This window comes from Triturus cristatus, chromosome 3_1 (genome assembly GCF_964204655.1).
Source record: "Triturus cristatus chromosome 3_1, aTriCri1.1, whole genome shotgun sequence".
NCBI lineage: Eukaryota > Metazoa > Chordata > Amphibia > Caudata > Salamandridae > Triturus > Triturus cristatus.
The window spans coordinates 824447078-824473033 of record NC_140583.1 but is presented as its reverse complement, the minus strand read 5'-3'; the positions used below and the strand labels follow the sequence as shown (position 1 = coordinate 824473033).

The 25956-nt window shown below is 42.8% G+C and overlaps 1 protein-coding gene across 5 annotated transcripts in view; it reads right to left on the bottom strand.

The window, feature by feature from the left end:
• Positions 1-21777, bottom strand: part of CWC22 (CWC22 spliceosome associated protein) — a 354656-nt gene extending 332879 nt beyond the window's left edge. The window contains exons 1-2 of one of the 5 annotated variants that reach the window (XM_085645192.1): positions 21634-21764; positions 13724-13820 (exon numbers count right to left, since the gene is read on the bottom strand). The gene's annotated coding sequence lies outside the window, so the exon portion shown is untranslated. Of the gene's footprint in view, positions 1-13723; positions 13821-21633 lie in introns of all 5 variants that reach the window. The other 4 variants (XM_085645194.1, XM_085645191.1, XM_085645196.1 and 1 more) reach the window with 4 other exon arrangements.
• Between the last annotated feature and the right edge of the window lie 4179 nt (positions 21778-25956).

Sequence of the window (25956 nt, the reverse complement as noted above, 5' to 3'; positions counted from 1 at the left end):
GGCACCAGCGCCAAAAATCTAGGCATCATTGTTGACACCTCCCTTTCTCTGGTCCCTCAAATAAATAGAACAGTTTCCACCTGTTTTGGGATGGTAGGGACCCTTAAAAAGATCTCTCAATTTCTCTCCTTCCCCTCGCAGAAACAGGCAGTTGTGGCCCTTGTGTTGTCTAGATTAGACTATTGTAATGCTCTTTATGAGGGAATAAATAAGGGGCTCGTGCATCGACTTCAACTAGTGCATAACACCGCGGCCAGGCTGGTGATGGGCCTTCCCAAATACCACTCTGTCTCGGCAACCATCAGCAATTTGCACTGGCTTCCGCTGGGTGAGAGAATTGTATTTAAAGCCCTGTGCTTGGTACACAAGGCCTTCTACAATATGGGCTCAGAAGGCATTAAAAAACTATTTCGGAGATATGTCCCTGCTAAGCAGCTAAGATCTGCCAGCAGGAACCTGGTGATAGTCCCCAGGTTTAGGAAAGCCAGATGGGGGCGGGGAGGGGGGGGGGGGGGACCTTTTCGCTGGCTGCGGCTAAACTTTGGAACTCCCTTCCTCTTTCAATCACGGCTCTGGAAATCGATTTTCTGTTCCGTAATGCCTTGAAGACCTGGCTTTTCACCATCTCAAATCTGTAAGCCTTCTTACCTATGGGCATCTCTGTAGCCTGATCTCTTTCCGCAGCGCCTTGATGCCCCTGGGCTAAGTTTGCGCTTTACAAAGCTTTTATTCATTCATTCATTCATGCACAAGAAGAGGGTGAATAAGGTGATTTCACCACAATCCCTAGAGAGCGCGAACTCCCTCATTTATTGCTACTTTATCCTTTCAGATTACAACTATCCCACAGCACCAATCACTTGGTTGATTACTAATATTATTGTGGTTGATTCCGGATACTACTGACTGGATGAAACAAGGCAGTAGATGAGCAAAGATTTAAAGCATTTGCAAACAAAAAGCCAGTGTGTGTTCTCTTATGCATATTCCCCCTTCCCTGAGTATCAGTAACTATTAGTTGGATAGTCCACGCTAGTGCAATTGGCGAGTTTGGAACCACACCACCACTGCTAGAAACAATTGCTGAAGAATAGGGGAGTGTCTAAACTATAAAACATATAGCTGATTCAGTCTAAATCACATAAACTGGATGTATTATTCAATCCCACACATGGTCAGATCATTTTTTAATTTTGGGTTTAGACCATGCTAACCATAACTGCAAGTGTGTTATTTACATTTCACAAAGAGAGATATTATACCATGTTCTCCAGACTATTAGATCCACGCCAATTGAAATTATCGCCTACAATGTGGGGAGTGTTAATTACACTTCAAGCATTCTGGGACCTGTAGTTTGGTGCGTTGGTGGGAAGTAATTGGAAGTTTTAAAAAAAGGGGGTGGGACTACCACACAGGTGTTTTAGATGGAGTGAGGCAGTGATGAACAAAGTATGGTTTTCGAGAGAATGGAGAGCAGGAACTAGAACGTTTTACTTAAGGTACGAGCTTGTGTTTGGGGTTAGAAGAGGTGGTTTATTCACATTCATGGAAACAGAGTAGTGGGCGTTCAAGTCGAGAAAGTTAAAATAAATCTAAATGAGAGAGTTGGGAAAGTTGGAATCAGCATTTATTCAGTGTTCAATTGAATTCAGTGGGCAAAAAGTTGAAGGGGGGGGGGGAGAACGAAAGTTGTATGTATACATCAATCGCAGTTGTTTCATCTTTGGATAATAGTTAACTGACAATTTGTCAATGTATAGTCTAACAGATAGGTTTTAAATTTGTAGATAAACCCCTGACGAAGAGCCGAGGGGGGCTCAAAATGCATTGGGTGATAAAGATTATCTTAAGAGGAATACTTATGCTACATTCCGTGATTTAGGACAAGGCTACACGCATGCCTACAGCGATTAAAGGAAATAATGTATTCATAAGTGTCTACATGTGACGGATTAACAAGAATTAAATGCGTAAAAAGTGGATTAATTTGGAATCAAATTTGATGAAATTAAATTACTTTGGCATTATTGTTATGCACAAATCAATGCTGTGCGTCTGGATTGGGACGTCAATATGCCCCAGTGATTGAAGTGGTTTTACTAGCACGTGACTGGTCAGTTCACGATACCGGGCTTCGCACGCAAACAGGTTGAAATAAAAGTGAAAAGGACAAACTGGAGAAAGAAGGAGTGCACTATGGCATTCATTTTTGATGAATGTTAATTACAACCACACAGAAGCCAAATAGAGATCCCAACAACGTGACCGCGAACAGTCTGCGCTTCCTTTTTAATACAGAATATGATATTTGGATTAAATCCTGGCCTGCCGACTTGTCTTGGAATTGCCGCATTTCATCCACCCTCATCAGACGGGCTTCATCTCAGGGTGCAATACCTCGATAAATCCTTGCAAAATATGGGACACTATGACAAGCATAACATGTTTGGCCACATGGGATCTGTATCCATCTCCCACGTCATTAAATATAGTCACAAAGTTTTTGAAATGTTTGATGTCCGTGTCTAAATACGCATATAGCTGCAAATCTTTTACACTTTGTAGGGCAGTCCTTTGTGGACTTTGGTTTTTGCCATGGCTATAGAACCCTCTAGCTTCCATCTACTTGGCATGTATTGGGGAATACCACTCTGAGGCAAGTGTAGCGTGATTTCTCTTTATGAAGATGGCCTCAAGATACATGTCTGGGATGCAACAGCAGACCTGTTATTGCCCTTACATTGGCATACATTTAACACATTTATGGCCTCAGCATTAACTGGCTCAAATCATGCATTTTTCCGTTAAAAGACAATTATACCTCTGCAAATGACTCCCTTTTAGAAGGTCGGCTCAGTTGAGAGATCATGACGTTTGGTTACTTGGAAATAAATATCTACCATACTGCAGGTCAGATGGGGGCGATATCTTGAGCAGGGTACAATGTAGCCACACAGCTCAAATTGTATTTTGGCCTTCCCTGCCGCATCTGAAATGGGACAAGCATCTTTACTCAAAATGATTATGCTACCACGCCTTTTACCTTTGTTGTAAATCTCACTTTGATACTACCTCGCTCTTTATCCAAGCATCTGGATCGCCTGATTTTATATTTGATTTGGGCTGGAGGGGGGGCGAGGGGGTGACACCACATGTCACATGCAACATCACAACTCCTAACTGACTTTGGAGGCCTGGGACTCCCTTGAATGGAAAAATACTACCTTGCTGCATAGCTGCAATGAGTGAGAGGCAGGCTGGCTGACTGGGCACGCTGTGTCAGAGATGGGTCTGCAGGGAACGAACTAAACAAATAGCTTCTTGCAGCTACAGTTGATACCCGGGAATCAGCCTAAACGCCCTTTTCCTGCTCTGCATCACACAGCTAGGGCTAGCGTAACACATATTGCTATTCTTACAAATCACAACATTCTATATGCCCCCACCATCCCTTTAGTAGGACTCCCCTTACAAGGGTTATGGTTTGGCCCCACCCAGCTTTGTTCTTGGCGTGTGTGTGTGGCGTGGATACGGTTGTAGGTTGTTACAACATATGCCGTTACAACGCATACTTTTACGCCGACTTGCTTCGTTGGGAGTTGGAATAGTATAATTCACTATTCAAACTCCAGTGTGCAACAGTAGGGAAGGTGTTGGAGTTAACTCCAACACCTTCTACCCCCTGCAACAAGCCTTTCGCGTTAGAACGTCATGCATTGTAAGGCATGCATTGTAAAGGCTGTTTCCCGTGGATACCGTTGGATCTCAATTCTCGGACAGGATATTGTGCAAGTTTAAAACATTAGTACAGGAAGTTAGCATACCATATGGGCAGTTTATTACTTACTAGCACATCAAACATGCAATGCTGAACGATGGTATGTACGGAAGCCTCAGCCTCCTGCACATTGGGTACTACAGACCATAAACACCATGGTAGAGGCCAGACACCTAATTAAATGGATTTATCAAGTCTTTTCCCAACACCTAGAACTAACATTTACTAGGTTACCAGACCAATGGGAATCAGATTTAGCCAAATCCCTAAATGACACGGAATGGGCAAGAATCCTCTCACATCTTTATAAAGTATTGTGTAATGCCTGGTTTAAATTGATTCAGTTCTATAAACTGAATAGGTCTTATCTTATGCCTAAGAGGCTTCATAAAATATATCCTGAGGTGGCTTCTGTATGTCCGCATTGAGAACACTGGAAGCTGGCCTCTCAAATGATGTGGCCCTGCAGATTTACTGGTATGGGATTATATCTGTCCTTACCCAAGTCACAGGGCGTAAACTCCAAAACACACTTGACCTGAGTGTTGGGTCTCTACCCTGGTCCTAAACGTGACAAAGCTTCAGGAAAGCATATGAAATTGATGGTATTAATAGTGTATCTCACTGTTACCATGAACTGGAAGAGGACCCATCCCACACCTCTGCTGAAGGGTAGTATTTAGCAGCAACCAAATGGTGGTCCCCTCACAGGGAAGAGCGAGGAAAAGCACTCTCTCCATCATCTTGTTGTCCTTGCTATGTTCACCCTAAGTGACCAAGGGTATGCCCGGATGTGGGTCCCTTGTTCGTTGGGCCACTGGACTAAGGCTAGCCTGGCTGATGAGGGGATAAAACCCCGAAACTGGTCCTAGGGTGCTTATTGACGGTCCATGGAGGACATGGCCCGCAGTTCGGGCTGGACTGTTCCCGTGAGGAGAAGGATCAAGACTGATGTGACTATAGCTGGGTCCAAACTGGGGTGGCATAGTGAGCAAAAGAACAGCGGATTAAACCCAGATCTGTGACTGGGTGTGAGTAGTTGAAAAGTTTCCGCCCTCCATCCATCATCTTGTTTGGTTTGCTCTTATCGCATAAATAAGATGGAAAAAGCCATGGACCGACGGAAATAACAACTATATTAGATTGCCCATCACCTTCATCTATTAAAGAAACCCAATGTTTTGGGGGTTGGCAAACTTCTATTGCCAGTTTATTGTCAATTTTGCCAGCCAGACAAGTTTTCTCTCTCAAACATTAAAAACGGAAATCTTCAACAAGGATTCCAGTGGACTGAAGCTACCAAAATAGCTTTTCATACCTTAAAATCAGACTTCACTCATGCTCCCATTCTGCAACACATTGATACTACCAAAACATTTATGGTTGAAACTAATGCTTCGCATAGGGCAGTGGGAGCTGCTCTACTTCAACAACAACAAGCATTTGCAATGCAATAGATCTCGCAATTGTGAGATTTTTACCTCTTGGTGTTGTAAATGACAATGCTTTTTATTTATCTGTTTTGAAAATGAACACATAAATAAAAGGCATTGTCATTTACAATGCAAACAGCCCAGAGGCTGTGATAGACATTTATAGAACATTTGGGACTACTGTGGCTAGGAATAAATGTGACAGTGGATGTTTCCCTGGATGATTTTGGCCGTGGAATTACTATTTAAAGATGTTTCTGGGATTGAGAACCAGTGAGACTGGCTGTGATTGAGATTCGCTGTAGTAGCCCACCCATTTAATATGATGATTGGCAGCAGAGGATGACACCAGGACTAGCATCTGGAAATTCTTATTCACTGATGGCTTTAGAATCCCTGGATCAAATGACACAACTGGATTCACTGACATGCATTGTAATGCACTGTAGATAGCCTGAGATGTTTGCCTTTGTACCACTGCGTGCGCGCATACACAGACAGAACATCACCAACCACCACGGCTGTGGGTGTGAGCCCACTCCTCCTCATTCGACAGCCTCATTATGCACTGGCACATGTAGAAGGATGCCAACAGGGAGGGGCTAAGGGCTACACAGCTAAAATGTAGTCTACTCTTGTTTTGTAGTGGATATTTATACATCAATTTCAAAAAATAAATCTTCTACATCTCGACATCTCAAGGTGAGAAGGTTGTGCTGGTCTTGTACACTAAACAGCACTTGTACATTCTCCATGTCACAATAGTCTGGCCCCGCAGAGTGCGTTCACGCTATGACATGGCTGAAAGTGAACTCATTGTGAATTAGTTTCCCACAGAGGATTCCGCCGGACTCCATTCCCTGTGTTGTATTTACATCTGCCAACACCAGAAACTTGTGCAAAAGGTCTCTTGGTAAGACTACACTTTGGCACCTTCTGACCATTTGACTCTCAACAGCACTTAGATTAGCTGCTGGGTTTAACCCTGCTTACTGAGGGACACTGTCCAGCACACACAGCTGCGTCACACTTATGGGCCTTATCTGAGAACATTTTAGATAAGCTGCCGTTTTTAGGGGTGGAAACACATGACAACATGCTATCATCAGACTGCTCAGACGCGCGCCCACAAACAAAACACATTGAAGTGCACTCGGATAACCCAACTACACGCAAGAGACAAATAAAAAGATGGCATGCACTAAAAACATCTCAATTTCGTCCCGAAGACATTTAAACTGAAAGAGGCTGAGAGTATGCTTTTTGGGAGGCAACATTGCATGCACAGAAACACATTAAAGTGCAGTCGGATAAGCCAACTAGGCACAAGAGACAAATAAAAAGATAGCATGCACTAAAAACATCTCAATTTCGTCCCAATGGTGTTTAAACTGAAAGAGGCTGAGAGTATGCCCTTTGCGAGGTAAAAGCACGTACAGAAACGGAAATTGTTTTTACTGACTATTATATAACACACTAAACAAACCAAGAGTAAGTTCCTGCCTGTACTTTTTAAAATGAAAGTGAATTACCTTGAAATGCACACTTCGTCATGTGTTAGTCTTCTTGGTATGCTGCAGCAGCGGCGCTGCTTATCCACTTCTTGGCACTGCACATTTTCCTTGCTCTACCTCTCAACATGGTAGGCTGCAACATCGGGGGCACGGGGCGGTGGTTTAGCGGCTCACGATGATGCAAAACACTAAACGAAGAATATAGTATTGCAACCCTCTCCACCTACTTCAAAACGTGAGAGCGGAGGCACTGTAAAGACAGAATGACTGTTACTCCTACACCCGGGTCAGCCTCCTTCCATTTGTGTGCCATGCTAAAATAAACCGCGCGCCTGTGTAGATAAAAGGCATGTCCACAGCTGAGACTGAAGTGACGGTGGCAGGCTGTTGTTGCCGCCCAGAGGGTACAGCCGCATAATGGGAACAAGCTGTCGGAAACATGATCCACCACTACACACCCCCTTATAGATAAGAAATTCATACACAACAGCCTTTAAGCAAACCATCCAGTCTGGATGGGGTGTCCGAAAAGGAGACAGGGCGGTTACAAACAAGCCTTATTTCCAATCGGAGGCCACCGTTTTCCATAAACGATGACACCAGCCAATGAAAGTAATGGGCGGGGCTTCAAGCCCCCTTCTAAAATCTCCTTTAACACAATATGTCTCGCAGAGCGAGCAGCCAATGCGCGCTGCAGGATCTACTCAGTTCTTGAGCGAGAACTGTTCACTATGAAATTAGCTTGCAGTGAATCGAGACAGTACCTAATGGGTACTAGAGAACCGTTTGAAATCCAGACAGATCACAGGAATTTACAATACCTTCGCAACCTTCAACCTTTACCGCCAAGCTAGATGGGCCTACTTTTTCAGCCAATACGACTTTACCATCACCTATATATCAGGTTCTCATAAAAATCTGGCAGATGTTCTGTTGCAATGATATCCTGAAGGCCTTAGTTTCCCTCAACAAAACATCATAGACCCACAACGTATACCTGGAACAACCCAATCATTTCTAGATAGGGTCTAGTCATGCTAGGTGTCTTTAACCAATGAAGATTGGAACAGAATGAACGATCAACTCTATCAACGAGACCAGCACTACTACAAGGGAAAGTTAAGAAAGTGCAGGTGGAGGCCCTACAAATTTGTCAAGATTCTACCATCGCTGGTCATCGTGGCTTTAAGACCACCCTTGAATTAGTCCACCATTCCTTTTGGTGGCCTCAGTACGAGAAGACACCGAATTGTATGTGTCCTCCTGTCCAATCTGTGCATAATCCAAAACTTTTAACAACAGGCTTGTGGGACTGCTTCAACCCCTACCCGTTCCTCCAGCACCATGACATACAGTGTCACTGATTTTATTTCTTTTTTGCCCACATCTGCAGGGAACCAAGTCATTAGGGTGACAGTAGAATCATTCAAAAATGGTTCATTTTACCACCTTGAAGAAATTGCCTACTGCAAAGGGGTTAGGAAAGGTTTCCATATACGAGATCTTTTGTCTTCATGGTTTGCCACAGATCATTATATCCGATAGAGGTCCCCAGTATATATCTTGGTTCTGGTAACATCTCGGAAAATCACTTCACATTGAGGTAGCCCTGTCCTCTGGGTTTCATCCGCTAACCAACGGTCAGACCAAATGCCTAAACCAAGGTCTTGAGCAGCATCTCCGCTGCTTTTGCAATTCAACCCAAAGTGATGGGACTACATATTTGCCACTTGCAGAATTCTCCAAGAACAACGCAGTCCACAGTGCATCTAAGGTCACACCTTTCTTCGGTTTGTATTGCTATCATCTTAAAGCCTTTCTTTCTATCCTACCAGACACTATTTCAGCCCCAGCAGCGGCCTCTTTCATCCGACACTTCCAAGCAGTAAGACAAAAGGTAGATTCCAATTTACAAGAAGCTAAAAGAAAGATGAAAAATACCACTGATGCCCTCAGGCATCAGTCTTCTTCCTATCAAGAGAATGATACGGTTTGGCTCTCCTCAAAATACCTACCCCTACTAACGGCCTCTTAAATTTAGGCCACGCCTTTACGGGTATTTCAAGGTTGTTCATCAAGTAAATTCTGTAACCTTCCATTTGCGAAAGACCCATTCCTGGAAAGGGCATCCTGTTTTCTTTACCGGTCAGTTGAAGCCTTACGTTCCTGACCTCCATCAACGAGTGTTTTCTCACCCTCCCACTATTTTGGTGAACGATATCCCAGAGTACGAAGTCCAGGCAATGTGTGATTCTCAGTTCTGTGGGGACCGGTTTACGGTTTCTGATTTATTGGAAGGGTTATCCTCCTACTGACAAGTCTTGGGAGGATGCAGATTCTGTCCATGCTCCTGGACTTGTCCGCCAGTTTTTCTGGCTCTTTCCTGACAAACCCAGGGACTCAGAAGGGGAGGCCTACTGTTATGTCAGAGGCTGTGATTCGACCTGCAACGCTCACACCCGCTTCTCGAGCATGCCGTGGTTGCTCTCGCAGCATCTTGGGTGCACCGCGGTTCCAACTTCAGAACCAGGGTTCCGCATGCTGTGTCCCACATGGATTGCAGGAAGCGCAGAGCTCTTACCTGGTGCCTGGGAGGCCAGGATATCAGTCTCCCTCGTTTTAGAGTATAATATATGATTGCATTGTAACAAGTATACTAGAAAATGCTAACAAACAGATTAAACAAAAAGAAAAAGCAGTCTCCCTTGTTTTACTGGCAGACATTCTTCTTCCTGGGGACCATCTTCGTGTTTGTTTTGTTCCCAGAATGCCACGGTCTTGTTCCCAGAATGCCGCAGGAAGGGTTATGTTTCACCACTATAACATGGCAACATTCCATATCTTTTTCATTACTGTTTCCCAAACAAAGATGGTGACCGCGCATTTCCTACCACATCACTTCCTGTCTATGGATATATAAGAAGCTGAGTCTTCCATCTCTAATTGAGTTGCAACACTCATCGTTCTTGTTGGGGTTTCTTCGCTCCTTTTCAGAATCTCAGACAGATCCTTTTTAGGTCTCGCCTGACTCAGCGTATGCGCTGGTCTGGCGAGACTTATTGAGAGGGCTCCAAAAAGTGCTACCAGGCCAGCCTAGAGCTACAGTGCATGTGCGCGGGCACGCGCGTCGCGCTTTACCGCGATTACTTTCACTTTCGCGGCCGCTTTGATGTTTGATCGTGATTGCAATCGCAATCACTTTCGCGGCCGCAGGGCCGCTTGGCATAGCCAATAGGTCTCGCTTTTGGGACCTTATAAGTATTTAGTTCTGCAACTGTTGCATGGCTAAACCCTTATAAGGTCCCAAAGGCGAAACCTATTGGCTATGCCAATGCTTGTTCTTTTTGGGATTCCTTTCTGGGATCCGGTTTTCAACTTTCTGTTCTGATCTTCCTTCCTTCCTTCTGGTCCTCTTGGGGACTCCTTCTGCAAGGCACTGTGTGCCTTGGAGTTTTATTGTCAGTAGCGCTGTAGCTACCGAAACGGTCGCCCCTACCTCAGGAAGACATGAATCTTCAAAATCCAGAACTGGGGACCATCTCTTCACACAGGAACCAAACTCCTGCTTAGCATCCTCGGCAGAGTATCGCTTTTTTAAATGATATTGCTGCCGAGGTTCCTCTACGTCTTATGAGATTTTCCACTTACACTCTCACAGAGTTTAGGGAACTGAAGTCCAGCTTGCGATCTTTCATATGACCAAAAACAGCCGTTAACAAACGTACACAATCTGCATATGATTGCGGTATGAGTACAACAAGCTTCTGTTTATACTACTGGGCATCACAGTTTTTATTGTTGAATGATTGGCTCAATGGGAGTGGCAAGATCCTGCGTTTCAGGCTACGATTAACCTAGTAGGCCAAGATAGGATGATATATGGATTGTCCATTCCTTGTTTGCAATCCACGTGCTACCAGAGCGGTGCCCCTGGCTTGGAGATTGGCCTCAGATGGGCTTGAAGGATTAAACTGGAGACCCCCTCCCCCACTGTGGCGTGGCGGTTGCCTTGACCACGGCACTTGACTTGAGGAGTCTGATAAATGGAATTTGATTTAAATCTCAATACTGGGAGATGTTTGGCAGTTCAATAACATAAAATCTTTTTTAGACCTTCAGCTGAAGTTTGAGCTTCATAAGTCCCAGTTCTATAAATATTTACAGCTCCAACACACTTTGTTGTATCAAGCAACCTCCTCGTCCGAAGTACTGGTGGTTCAGTCCACTAGAAGCCTAAATTCTGATGGAACCTCTGGCTAAGGGAAGATATCCTGCATCTAGAAATCCCCTATAATTATTAGCCTTTCAAACTTATTTTGGGCATTCAAAGAACAGTGGGAAACATGGTGGGGCCTCGTAGAGATGGAGAATGAAGGGATATAAAAATGGCCACACACGTACTAGACATTTTCTCGTGACTGCAGATCATTCACTTGAATTACTTTCATGTTACTCACCTCACCACCAGCAGATTGTGGTGAATAAAGAAAATCCCCTCGCTCACATGCTTTCGTGGCTCTGATGTGGGGGAGATTTCTTTCATATGGTATGAGTTTGTGAAATTCCAGGCTAAAATCTTCAGTACTCATTTAAGTGTACATGGGAGACCTCTGGAGCCCTTGCTCCACATTGTGCGGTTAAGTGTCCTGGACGACATGGCTGGGTGCCGGGGAGAGCACTCTCTGGTCAGGATTGCCACTATGATCACTAAGGGAGACATTGCAAAACTCTGCAGCCCCCCTCCTGTCACAGAATGACTTGCCGAAATGGACTGCTGTGCAAAAATGGACTGGTGTGCAAAACTAAAGGGACCTATCTATATTGTGAGAGGATGCACTCAAGCACATCATAATCAGTCAAAAATGTTGGGAATACTATTGGTTGTTGGGCTGAGGATTTAAGTGGAATTAGAACATTGGAATGCTGGAAGCTCCATTGAAAACAATGGAGCGCTCCGGGCTTATAATGGCTGGTATAAGCCCGGAGCACCAACATTCCAATGTGTCTTTGTTCACAGCTCTGACTGTGAACAAAGACTTTAGGGAGCCTGAGGGGATTTGAATCCCCTCGTGCTCCCTGAAGGCTTTGTTTTGTTAGAACATTCTGCCCTCTAGTGGCAGAATGTTCTAATAGCCTTATAGCCCTTCGTAGCAGGGCTATACCGGCTTTTAAAGTCCCTCTGCTTTGTTAAAGTCCCTCGCCTTCGGCTCGGGCCTTTAACGATGCAGCGGGCCTTTAACAGCCGGTATAGCCTGCTACGGCGGGTTATAAGGCTATAGTAATGCACTATGTTGTATTTCTACTGTATGACCTTCTCCTGGATACATGCACTGTTATGCTTTATATAAAATCATTAACGCTTGGTTATAAAAAAGAAAATTATGTACCTCTGACAAAAGAGTAATCAAGTAAAGAAGCCGCATTTTCATACATCAATGATAAACGACAAGATCTATCAGATATACATTTTGAAGTCTCAATGGCTCTACAAGCTTAACCCCACTTTCATCCACATATCAAATCTTAAGTGTTCTATCCAATATATTAAATGTCTCATCTTACACATTAAAAGCATCATGATCAACAGTCAATGGACTACGAGGCTGGGAAAAGGTTTGCCAACAAGGACAGCAAGTCCTACTGTTTAACGTTTTCATTGTACAAGTTGCTTATGATTCTTTCTCCCATTAATTCATTACACCGACCCCACTACATCTAGAATCAGTACATCATGGTCACTGCCAAATAGGGACCAAAACTCCTCTACAACTACAATGCAGACTATTACATAGTATGAGGCAATAAAATAATTGATGGGGAAAAAAACTGAAGAGAAAATTAGGGCAAGAGAGTATATTATGAGAAGTGGTACTTTAAAGAAAGAGTTTAAATAATTGCAGGTACATTTTTATATTAAATTAAATATAAAGGGGCCATTAAATTGGAAAAAAAGAATGTATTTGGGCTGAGATATGCATTAAAATATTAAAAATACAGAGAACTATTAAGTACAGAAAGAGGTTCACATAATTGCATGCAAAGTAATATTTACAATTTAATTGGGTTAGTGTTAAAAAGAGGATGTAAAAAGAAATAATGTGAAACATGACAATGTAGTGGTATGCCAGGTAGTGATAAAAATCATTATACAGATACACAAATGATGTAGTGTCTGACAATGTTGTACAGGCAAGTAGGTCTTGGCGAGGAGAAAAAGTAGAATTACAACCATCCACAGTGCCACCATGCATTAAAGTCAAAGATGAGCGGACAGAGCCAAAGTTGCAAACACTTTAATGTTGGTGTGAGTGCTGTCTGGAAACAAAAGTGAGCTACAGACTTGCATTATTGATACAGTGATTCCAAGATAAAAGTGTGCATTACATCTATTGCTAACGCTACCAAAATGTTCCTTCAGTACATGCAGAAACAGGCAGTACTATTTTTGGAGATCGAGGAGTTCTCTTTTCCCTCCTGGTTTTGGCACTAAAATGTAACGTATCAGCCTCTCTGCCTAGTTAAATCAGCCTTGACAATGTCAATAAGCATGGTTCATAACTGAAAGAGCCTCTTCAGTTACTGGAAAGCTCAGAGACTCAAAACTTCATCTACACAAACTCGGTCATTTAGCCTTAAAATCGTTAATTAATTCAACCACTTATCGGCTAATTCTTAGGTTCATCCAATCACCTGTCCACAATATAACACAAACTCAATAAGCATAGGCAAGATGAATTAAAAGAAGAATAGTAGAAAGAAGAAAAATGGTACTGCATAAACTGGACGAGATCGGGCTGGGAATTATGAATAAATAAAAAATTAAACATAGCAGTGAATGGCTATTTTAGAATTGTATTCTGCAAAATGATTCATTGTTGTAACAATCAAAGATGGCTGAAATGTTGCCTCCAACTGTGATGGTCATTTTAGAAAGGTAAATGATACTGTGATGGTCATTTTGGAAAGGTAAATGATTGATACACTACAGACAATACCCTTCAAGATGGTTACCAGGTTCAGAAGCTGGTCATGCGGTATGCGGTGAACGGCAGATGAAATGAACAGTAGCATTGTCCAGGAAGCTGCAGAGTGCTGCCAACAAAAGAAAGAAAAAAGGTGACCTATAAAATTGAAAATACGCAACTAAAGTGACTGGTGGACCAGTTTGGGCACTGAAGCCAGTGCTTAATTTGTGAAGAAAAAAATGCTGGGGCCCTCGTCAGTCGTACAATAGCCTTGCAGCCAGCAAGAGCTGTGCAGGGCAAATCTTTAAAAGTACTTTAATGCACACATTGCTAAATGCTAAGAATAAAAGTTACACATATAAATGTAAATGGAGTTGGCAAAAAAATATACAATCCTTCCTAAAAGACCTTACAAGGATTCTCAAATACAAATCTTCTACCCCCAGGGTTAGCCAGAGGGGGTAACAGACAACAAAATCCTTGCCTACTCCTGTCCTTAAAAGCATATGCCTTTAACATATGTTTTTCACCATAAATAAATCATCACTACTGCTATTGTCATAGCTCTTTATAATAAACAGATCACACAAGACATCTGAAATAACTGTTTAATTAACATGTAGCTTTTCTCATTGGTTTGTCATAATCAACTTTACTCTATTGTATTCGGCATATGTTTTGCTACAAAGCAACCACCAGCCATACATTAATAAAATGACAACTATGTACAAAACTACAGTTGGCAAAGCAATATACAACCCTTGTGGGCAAACCAAGGATTCTCACACTACAAATCTAGCATAGGGGTCTGTCAGGGGAATAACAATATACCAAAACCCTTGCCTCCCATGGTAATCTGTGAGATTGAAAAAAACAAAATACCTGTATACAGGCTTTACCAAAGTGTATGAATATTTGTCCCTAAAAGGCCTATTAGTATTACAATATTCTTTTAACAATAAATAAGTCAGGCTTATTGCCTTGGTCATAGATTTTCATATTAAAAATCTATTCCCCATGGCATGACACATTTTCCCCCAAATAAACCAATTAACCCTACAGAGCCATTAGGCACACAAAAACTTAACTCAGGCCAGCTTTCCCACAAGGAAGTCATCACGCATACAGTAATGCAATTACAAAGGCAGTAATCAGACATAGTCTAAAATCACACATTTGCGAATCTTCTACTCCCAGGGCTTGTCAGAGGGCAACCAGCACTAACATACTGGCTATTATATTAATCTATGAAACTCCATGCAACCAAAAAACACCTGTCCACAGGATTCAACAGAGTGTAATGATAATTTACCCTCAAAAGCCTATTATTGGCTTTACCATAAGCTCGCATAAGAAATAAGTTAGGCCTACTGCATTTGTCGTAGCTTATCATAGTGAACAGATCAGAAATATGGAGTCTCATTTAACATTTTCCAATGAACCAATCAGGCCTATAGCCTTTATCATTGGCTTGCCACCAATAAAAATAAACTCAGTCCTGCTGTGCCTAAACTTTCCCACAAAGCAAACATCAGATATGCAGTCGTAAAATTCCAAATATGTATTATACAACCCCTCTTAAAGGGACTAACAAGTATCACTGTAAAAATATTCTACCCGTAGGGTCCGTCATAGGGGGGGAACACAACACAAAATGTCTTACTTACTACAGTAATCACTAAGATTTTGTGTGACAAAATACTCTCTTTCATGCTGTAATACGCAATTATCAATTCACTCTTAAAGATCAGATGGATTGTAACATATGCTTTTCAAAAAACTAAATGTGGCTTACTACCTTTGCAATAACTTTTTCATAATGCACACATCAGATCTATGACACTGGACGTAGCTTTTCTCAATAAACCAGCCCAGCCTATGTTATTGGCTTGTTTAAATAACCAGTTTAGATCTACTGCTTTACACAGACGCTTTCCCACAAGGTAACAGTCAAAAATACCAGATAATGATTATCATAATACAAATCTTCTACCCTCAATGTTTTTCAGAGAAGGCAACCAACACCAAAATCCATGCCTTGTACGGTAATCTGTGAGATTTCACGGAACAAATGATCAGTCTACACGCTTTAACACTTCGTAATAACAATCCACCCTTACTGTTTTTTCACTATATTGGTGTATATTATCATGATAAACAGATCAGACATATAGCATTTAACAACGTTTTCCAACTTGTTACTAACTTGTTGATGTAATCAACTCAGGCCTACTGCATTTATTATAAGCTTTGCCACAAGGCAACCATTGGCATAAGGTCATAAGATTAGAAATATGTGCAAAATTATAATTGACAAAACGTCATACAACTCCTACTAACTGAACCTAAAGGGATTCTCACAGTGAAACCCACCTGCTCCTCCAGAGAATTATCAGCGAAGGCAGCCTACAGCAAAATACTTCCCTACTACAGTGGTCTGTGAGATTCCATGCCACTATAAATAACTCAGCTCTACTACCTTTGTCATACCTTTTCATGGTAGCAGATCAGACTAATGGCACTAGGACTGCTAAAATTATCTGACAGAATTTAGACAAACAACTAGAAAAATACAAATGAAACTGGTTGTATATAATTTTTGTTTTAGAGTTAACTTTTCTTTTTTAGGACATGCTGTAGTAGACTGGAGTCCTACGTAGTAGTGCCAACTGCTCATGCATGACAATATTGATTAGGAGCAGAAATTTTAGCTCCAATTCTTTTTTGGAAGCTTTTTAAAACTAAAAAGGGTAAGCCATATGGATGCTCATCTTTATAATAGTACGCTTTATTAATCTCCACAAAATGTGGCCTATTTCTCCAGTTCACCGTTTTTTTCTTTTTGCATGAAAATCATATTTTACTTGTTTGCTGGTGCTAGACTCAAGAACCTCTGACTGCTTAGTGCATGCCCTATAAAAACTGTCAATAGGACAGTCAGTAAGCATTTTTTGAAGATGCAGCCATGCAGGATACCATCTATTTAGATATATATATAAAAATATATATTCTGACGAAAACAAAGGTTACAGTAACATTATAGTAAGGTGAATTCAACAGGGACAACATGAACATTTGGAACTAAACCAAAAAAAAACAAATTCAAGGTAGAGTTAGCAGAGCTAACTATAACTTGGGCGTCCACCATGCACTGCTTGTGACAACACCCATGAAATGTTCTATGACACCATTTATGACATCTCAATGGACTACATTGAGGAAATCACTGATGACATCATCCAAGCTTCTTTTGTTCACATTGCTCTATAAACAGGTATACCAGAGCTACGAACGTGCAAAATAGCTCAGACTAGTATGAAGCATTATTACTTCTATCATACATACAACCCCCAATAGGTAAAGCAAGCTTGTGTTATGTCCAACATTTACACTATACCATACACTTCATGGGTAGCCAAGTTCAAAAGAGCATCGACTAAGAACAGTATACACTCTAAATCCAGATATTTTTCCACACAACTTTTGCCTGTCAAAACAAGATGGGTCATTCTTTGTAGTTGACCATTTGAAGGGGCAGTAGTAACAGAACACTGCGACACCAATTGCTGGACACTGGGGTGGCCTTTACAAAAAAATAAAGATTGCCAGTACTGCACAAGGGTCCATCTTAATGCTCCAAACACACAGCAAAAGACCTTCCTCCAGACCTCCAACTCTGGAGCCTTCCAACATGCTTAAGGGAGCCTGTTAATCGGAAGGGATTTGAACATTGTGATGGACAACTTAGTAGACAGAAGTGACAATATAGGAGCATCATCATCACATCATCATCATCATAATTTGAGGGCTAAGAGATGCTTGGAGGGAGTTACATGATTAGGAGAGGGACTACACCTTTTATTCCTATGCACATAACTCAAACGCATGCTTAGACCACTTCCTCCTGGGCGATATGTTGAGAAATGTCATGAAAGAGATTAAGTTAGGGTCATTTGTCTTATCTGACCACACCCCTCTAGTAGTGGCTCTTGACCTACCAGCAACCTCCCACAGACAGATGTTTTTGAGACTCAATAAAAACCTGTTGAATTACCCTGTCAAGAGAGCCTACCTAGAAGAGGAAATGGACAGATTTGTAAAGGAAAATGATGTCTCAGAAATGTCCTCTGCCACTCTCTTAGGGTGAGAATATTTATAACATTGGTTGCCAGATACAAGCAAAGACGTCTAGATTAAAAAAAAAAACAGAACTAGATTCCACCTTTAAACAGGTGGTTAATCTCCATAAGCAGGCCCCATCACATAAGAACTGGTGAGCGGTGTACTAACAGAGTTTACCTTAAATCCTTAAACAAGGAGGAATACGCCTTAGTCAACAGAAAGAAATTGTACTACTAATCAACAATAAAGCAGGGAAAATCCTAGCTGTGCAGTTGCAAGCTAAGGTCACTAGATAGAGGATCCATAAAGGGAACAATAAAGAGGAAGACAAGGTCGGAGATGATCGAGACATTGTGGGAGGTATTTTGTAATCTCTACCAAACTCTATACTCTAAAGAACAAGCAGACCAACATAAGTTCACCCAATAACTAGCTAGGCTCTCTCATAGTCTGTTCTCCAGGATTGGAGCCAACCCATAGACGATCTCATCCAGAAAGAAGAGGTTCCAGCAGCTATAGCTAAACTTAAAGCAGGAAAATTGCCACACCCCGATTGCTACACAGCGAGTTTCAAAAAGCTATTCGGCACCCAGGTGGCGCCAACACTCACAGGACTTTATAATGACATCTTGAATCAGGTTAACTCCTGCCCACAAAGTGCGAGGTAGCAGTGGTTTTACACATAATGTATACAAAACGAGGCAAGGATCCACAGAAGGGTAGAGAGGTAATGTCTACACAAAAGAGTACGTGTAGAGCCGCTAGGGAAAAATACGTCCTCCCAAACAATATATATTAATCAAAAAAAGTATCCTGCCCTAACAAGAGTAAATAAGAGAGGTAAAGGCACAATTTTCTATCAGGAAGTGAACTTAGTAAACTGCTACTACCACTATTGGGAGCAGTATGGTCCTATGACCCTAGAATATTCTAGGGTCATAGGACCATCATATCCTTGGGACAACCTGTTTTTTATTTTTAATAGCTATCACTGCTCCAGATTAAAGGGATACCGGGAGTTGTTGGTAGTTTTTAAATCGTTAACCCCCCTGCCTTTTATCTTAAGTGTTCCATGAAACACGGTTGAGCCCACCCTGGCCTTTAGGAGCCAGGGTGAACCCGATGATGAAGCATGACACTATCAGAGTGTGAGAGGGTTATTATAACAAAGACATACTGCTCCCAATAGTGATAGTAGCAGTTTACTAAGTTCAATTCCTGATAGAGAATTGTGTATTTACACATAAACCAGGTAAGGAACCAACATCATGGGCATTATTCAGATCTCTCTCTTCTAAACATTGATCAGATCTCCTTACGAGTATTCTGGTATAGAGGCTGGGCCACTACCTCTCTGACATAATAGATATTGACCAAGAGGGCTTTTCACCAGGGAGCCAGTGCTGTGATAATGTGAAAAAGTGCTCCACATCATAGAGAATGCACGAAGAAAACACAAAAATGATGTTGGATAGCCTCGATTAAATGTACATGATGGGAATACTACAGAAACTAGGTCTCGGCTCCCAACTACTTGAATTGGGCCATGAAAAGTTACTATCGTCCTACAGCCAGAATAGGGGCGAGCGGCACGGTATCTCCATAGGATGAGGCGCAAGACAGGGCTGCCCTCTTTCACCCCTTATCTTCACCTTCATCCTCAAACCACTTGCTGACACAATTAAGAACAAGGTAAACAAGGGTCGTCCACAAGCAAGGATGTCTTAAAGCACAAATGTTTGCCGATGACACAGTGCTCTCCTTAACAGACCCCCTGTACTGACTACCACAAGTGTTTGAAGAACTTATGAGATTCAAGGCGCTTTCCAATTTTAAGTTAAATCTCACTAAAACAGGAACACTACTGATAAACTCCTTGTCACACCAGTAATTTTTCGAATGGTCTGGTTACTAATGAAATCAGTGATATTAGTTACTAAACCTATGGTGTTTTAGAGAATAAAAAAACAATAGCCATCATACCCTTGCTGGGCAAAGGCTAGCTGTTTGATCTCAACCTACACAACAAACAAAACAAGATTATAAATAAAAAAAATACTTTTTAGTACAAATCTTTCACAAAATGTGCCAGACTAAAGTATAGTTCAAAGCATTCCAAGTAACAAGGATGGTGTGTTGAAGGGATCATATAGATGTCTTCATTCAGTAGATAATTATTAGGGATCTAATTCTAATACAAACTATTCTGAGGCAACATTCTGCGCCGTAATAATCTGAGGGCATGGTTAAGGCCCAATACTATGAGGAATGTTGTTCCAAAGTGCCGGCGACATGACTCAGTGAGCTAAACAGTTCCTGCTGTGATGCAAATGTCTTCATTCTGAATACAAACAAAGATAACTCATCTTTTTAAGATTGACAAATTGAGGACCATGATATACGGTAACAATAACGACTGTTTACAGTGTTTAGAAACAGCATGAGTGTGGTTTGAAGCACTATGTAAAAAGAAAAAAGACATTATTATAGATTTCCATCAGACAATACAGAATAATTTGTACTAGAACCACAGTATGCGATGAAATTATTTTTGCATGCCCTAGTACTATTTAGGTTTTCAAACCCTAACATTGTATTCCTAATGGTGTTCTATGGGTGATGAGCTTTACTTCAGCTGGACCTCAGCGTATCCAACATGCATATTTCGTACTGCATTAATAAATCTAATTTGGCATCAAATTATACGATATGGATATAAATGTGTTTCGAGTTACAGAGGTCTACAACACTTGGCACTTTTAAACATTATGAAGTTTCTGATTATTCCATATGAGTCCCATCAGATCACCATAAAAGAACAACTAAGATATGGCTTTTAAATAAGTAACATTTTGAGGAGACATTCTGCTTGCTATTTCTCACAGTTCATTAGAATCTGAATGCCATGTCAATAGGGAAGATACGCACTCTAGACGACTCAACCCAATCTTAAAGTAGTAATTACATAATTACAAATATGTGGAACAAATTGCACTACAAAACACGTTTTCACAAAAATGTCATTGTACGGCCCCACAGTCAGCGTTGTGTTTTTTCATAATACACGACACATTACTGTTTAGTAAACACAGCACGTGAATTGTTCCAAACCCACTTAATTTTAGTGGATTGAAGCCACTGGCACGCACAGTCAAGCGCCAATGTAAGACCCATAGCGATAATGACATACATTTCTCTACTAAGGTAACATGACCGACTCCTCCCTCGAGGAGCACATACTGGAAAACACAACGATTGGCTCTTAAGTCAAGGTATGCTAGAGCTGAGAAGGTATTTCTTATGACGTCAATTCCTTTAGCACCGCTGTGCTTTATATATACTATCTGACCGGTCCCTGTTAGTTGGCAGGTATGCCCTGACCCTAATAGTTTTAGGGTGTTTAGTTTGACACCGTCTTTCACCCATCATATATCAATAGTGTTGGAAATTAAAGTAGGAGCGGGCGCTGAATTTGTGTAACGAATGTAATCGTTCCTAAGAACCTTCCCGTTAGCTAAGTAAAAACCGGAAAGTTCCTTGAGGATCTAGGACCTGTCGGAAGCCACTAATTTGAGTGCCAGTTGTAGACACTCACATACGCTTCGCTAGCCCATCAAAAAGCACAATTTAAACGGCAATACTTTCGAATGTAGGTAGTCTCATTCTGCACACTTGGTTTGAAAAGTGTGGCATCAGTCTGGTGCCTGTTCCTAATGTTTAGAGAAGCAGCTGCTTCAGCCATAGTGAACAGGTGGTGTAAAAACACAATGACAACCCTGCACCCCCAATCAGGCAGGGGTTACGGAACACGGGCTCACCTCAAGTCTTCGGTCAGAAGATATCAAAATCCTGTTTGTCTCTGCTTCACTGTCTGCCGAATCATGAAAGAGTGTTTTACTATCTACGAGTAAAACGCTTCATTCCGAGCTGCCCCGGAAGAGATGGCTACTCCGCCCCGGAAGAGCTCTCTGGCGTCCCAGAAGTAAATTATCCAGCCGCAATTGTGCCGGCATATTCTAACATTTGGTATGCCTGTGGTGGTGTGTTGCTTTCTCTCTTCGGTCGTCTTGGAAAAATAGTCTGCCCTCGTCCTTGAAACCGATAATCTCAGTGTGTCTTTCTTCGTATCGAGATCGTGTTTCGTTTTCAGTGAAGCCGTTCAGTGTTCATATTAAAGCACACCCTGGGAACCGCTAAGTGAGGTATTCTTTGAAGCCTCCTGCGCAAAGATGTTCAGTCTATTTAATATGGTATGTGAATTGTTTAAGAAAGAGCAAGCACTCGTACTAAAATCATACATGCTATAATTCAGTGGCAGCTGGTGACGTTTAAAGAGTGCATGTTGTGGATGAGTTTTAAGTAGCGAGTCAGCAAAAGGAGGGAGCGCAACTAACATAAGGATAGGTTCGGGGGTTTCCCCCCTGAAATATTTGAAGAAAAGAGGGGGGAATGGCATTCTTAAAAGTTAATTTTAATACGAAAATTTGTGAAAAGCCAGGTTTATATAATGGAAGCCAGGTTTATATAATGGAAGTCTGAATGTGTTGTCTTGAAATATTTAAAATATTAAAGATTGCCCCACATTGTACTGCATTAAATATGTTCATCAGCTCCTGCCTGCCTCAACAAGTCCCTCTGGGTGAGTTCAGTTTGTTGGGGGTGTTTATGACGAGGCAGTAGTGAGAACTCTGGAGCTGAGCGCCTATCAGTGGTTGATAAAGGTGTTCACAAAACAGACATATTCAATCCTTGGCTTCTCAGCAGAGCACCTTGAAAATGGTAATGTGTCAATTGTGGGATCGCACATGGAGGTCGTACAGCTGTTAAAATATGCACAGCAAGAAAGGACAGTAGAATGCAGTGCTCACAGGCAGGGCACAAGTCCTGAAAAAAGAAGTGGGGGGACTAACCAGTTTAGGCAGCATGCAAGTGAAATCATGACGCGTGACATCAACAGCGCATACCACAATCAATCAATCAATCAATCAATCAGTGACACTTATAAAGCGCGCTACATACCCATAGGGTCTCAAGGCGCTGGGGGGGGGGGGGGTGCCGCTACTGCTCGAACAGCCAGGTCTTCAGCTTCTTCCTGAAGGAGAGGTGGTCTTGGGTCAGGCGCAGGTCGGACGGGAGGCAGTTCCAGGTCTTGGCGGCCAGGTAGGAGAAGGACCTTCCTCCTGTAGTCGCTCTTCGGATGCGGGGGACGGCGGCGAGGGCGTGGTTGGCTGATCGGTACCACGACACGTGACATTGCACGTGACATCACAGGAAGTGACCTCACTGTAAGTGACATCACAAGAAGTGACATCAAATGTTAAGACCTCACACATGTTTTTCATGAGTACATTTAAGCGCATTATGGGGTTGTGCCAAAAAAGTTACGCAATCCTGACGCAAAATCTGGGCCTCAACAAATACATTTATTTTTTAAACCCTGCCATAAAAAAATTAACAAGTAGAAGCATGGTAATAGATCGGTTATGCTTAATTATTTGTAAAGTCTACATTTTAAAATATTTGATTGGGTTAAGGCATCTGCTGTGAAGGTGCCCAGTAAATCTCAGGGCATAGTAGTAATGGTGAGATATCTCTGGTGGTTGATGCACTTGCTAGAGATATCTGTGTTTTGTAAAGTCCCAGATTTGAATATAAATTTGCCTTCTGCAAAGCACATCGTCTAACATGCAGGAGACCGGTTTTTATTTTATATAGATTGTAAAGTGGGTCACTGCATTTAACACAGAGATCCTTCTGTTACTTGTAGGTCATACATTGTAATCCTTCTAAAAGTCCACAGTGAGGTATGAAGGACATGTGATTCCTACATCTTGCAACCCTCACTGCCTCATGTAACTAATCATGTACATTGATGTACACATGTACATGATTTATTGTCAATGTATAATGTGTATGTTTCGTAAAGAGCTCTGGCACCCTGCATTGGGTTGCATTAGTGCTATATAAAGGAAATAAAATAGTGCTTTTGAAATTGTCATTTGTGTAAATACTGGGACAGACCAGCACGCCTGACAATCTATTATATACAGGGACTGAACAAAGGCAAAAGCTGCCTGTGGGAGACTGGGTCGGATATACAGACGCGGAGGCTTTATATAGTGTCTAACAGGAGTGGCTTTATTTTCAGGTGGTACAAACGGGATGTTCAAAGTATCAGGGGTTGCGTCTTCTTTCCAGTCGGGGTCCTCTAAGTGAGAAGGTGGTGTGGTGGTCTGGGTCTCTTCCACGGTATGGCCGGCGGCCTGATATTGGTCCTCCGCTCCGTCCGTCGTTGTGTCGTGACCGGAGGCTCAGAGGAAAGAAAAAGAACAATAGTGGCCGTTTGTGAGTTCTTATGTGAAGAAAATGGCGTTATGCTCTGCCGTCACCAACACCCGGTGTTTCGGAATTTTGCTGTGCACAATAGGGAATGGTGAGGGGGTCACGGGAACAGTGAGGGGGGGTGTGAAAATAGGGAGTTTGGAAACTACGGAAATGTGATCTCCACGGTTACTTTGCCTACAGGTACAGATAAATATGGTCCAGAGAATGGGTTGTTTACCAAATCCTTCCTTTAGGTCTGGGCTCTACACACTCGTTTCCTCCCTGGCTTCTACAACTGCCTCCCTCCTCCCGATTCCTTCGGTACGCGCCCTCCTCCAACCTCCCGTATCGATAGCTTCCCCGACGTTCCCTTGCACAGTGGTACTCACCGGCCCCGCCGCAACTCTCCCCCTGAGTTGCGGCCGCTCCTCAGCATCCTCCGGAGGACTCCACCATTCCTCGGTCCAGCGGTCGTCTCCTTCGTTGTCCTCGCTCCCGCTCTGGTCGCCGTCAGCGTGCTCCTTCTCCTGTCGGGCAATTCGTGACTCCGCGCACAACTCCTCTCTCCGGGCTCCGCTTCCTATTAACAACGACGACCCTCCCTGGGCGGGCCGTGCTTTTACCTCCCCTGGCGTTTCACTTCCGGGGTCAGCTCCTCCCCTCTTCTCCGTTGTTTGGCGTGGCCGCACGAGACCGCCTGGACTGGGGCTGGTCTGTGGGGAAACAGGAAAAGTAGGTGCTTTTCTGTCCGTGTTGCTATTTCGTAGGTGTTTGCTCCTGAAAAACGTCTTCCCTGCCCTGAGGGATTCTGGTCTTTGTAGTGGGAAGGGGGAAGTAGTCGTTCTCTCTGGGCTCTCCCTCTCACACTGCCTCTCAAGTACCTGTAAAGAGATAACAAGCTGTGTACCTTTGTTTCCCCTCCATGGCATTTATATTTAAGTGTGAGGTTCCAGGCCGCCTCCAGTCAGGATATTCAAACAAAAGGAGTCCTGATGGTATTTGATATTTGATTTCTAATAATTTGTATAGCGCCGAATCACCCCGTCAGGGGTATCTCAGCGCTAGGACTGCTAGCTACAGCCAGGCAAACACACCTCAGAACAGATAAGTCTTTAGCAGCTTTCTGAATTGTAAGTAGCCTGGACATTGACGTAAGTAATGGGGAAGTTGGTTCCAAAAAAGGGGGACAAGATGAGAAAAGGCTTTGCCACCCATGCAAGCTTTTTTAAACCGAGGGGTGCAGAGAAGTGATTTAGAACCTGACTGTAGGGACCTAGAAGGTAAGTATCTTAAACGTTTGTCAGATAGATAGTTAGCACCAAGGTCATAGAGAGCTTTAAAAACAGTGCAGCAGAGGAGGAGCCAAGATGGCGACCGAGACGGCAGCGTAGGCTCCCGGCTCCGTGAACCTCCGCATCCCGCACAGATATCCTGCATGAGATCCTTAGCCTGCGCTATATGCCCGTGTTGGTGAATGAGAGCGGCACCCGATCGTGTGACTCCGAAGTTTCTGGCGGCGGTATCGCCGGAGAAATGTCCATTTGAAGTCTGCGGCCTGTGCAACCCTGGAACCGGGACCTCGAGTGGACAACATGGCCGGGCGGCAGTTCAACAACAGCGGCCTTTGGTGACTGGGTGGAGTCGGACTACCGGAGCGGTGCGAATATCGGCTTACATTTCGCCGTGGTCGTTCCTACCACTAAGCGTTGCGGGACGAGTGCATGCCCGAGGTGGCTACTCCAAGACTCTCCGGTGATTGCCTCAGCCTTCGCCGGTGAGCTGCCCGGCCGCCGCCCGTAACTCGCCCTGATTCTTGC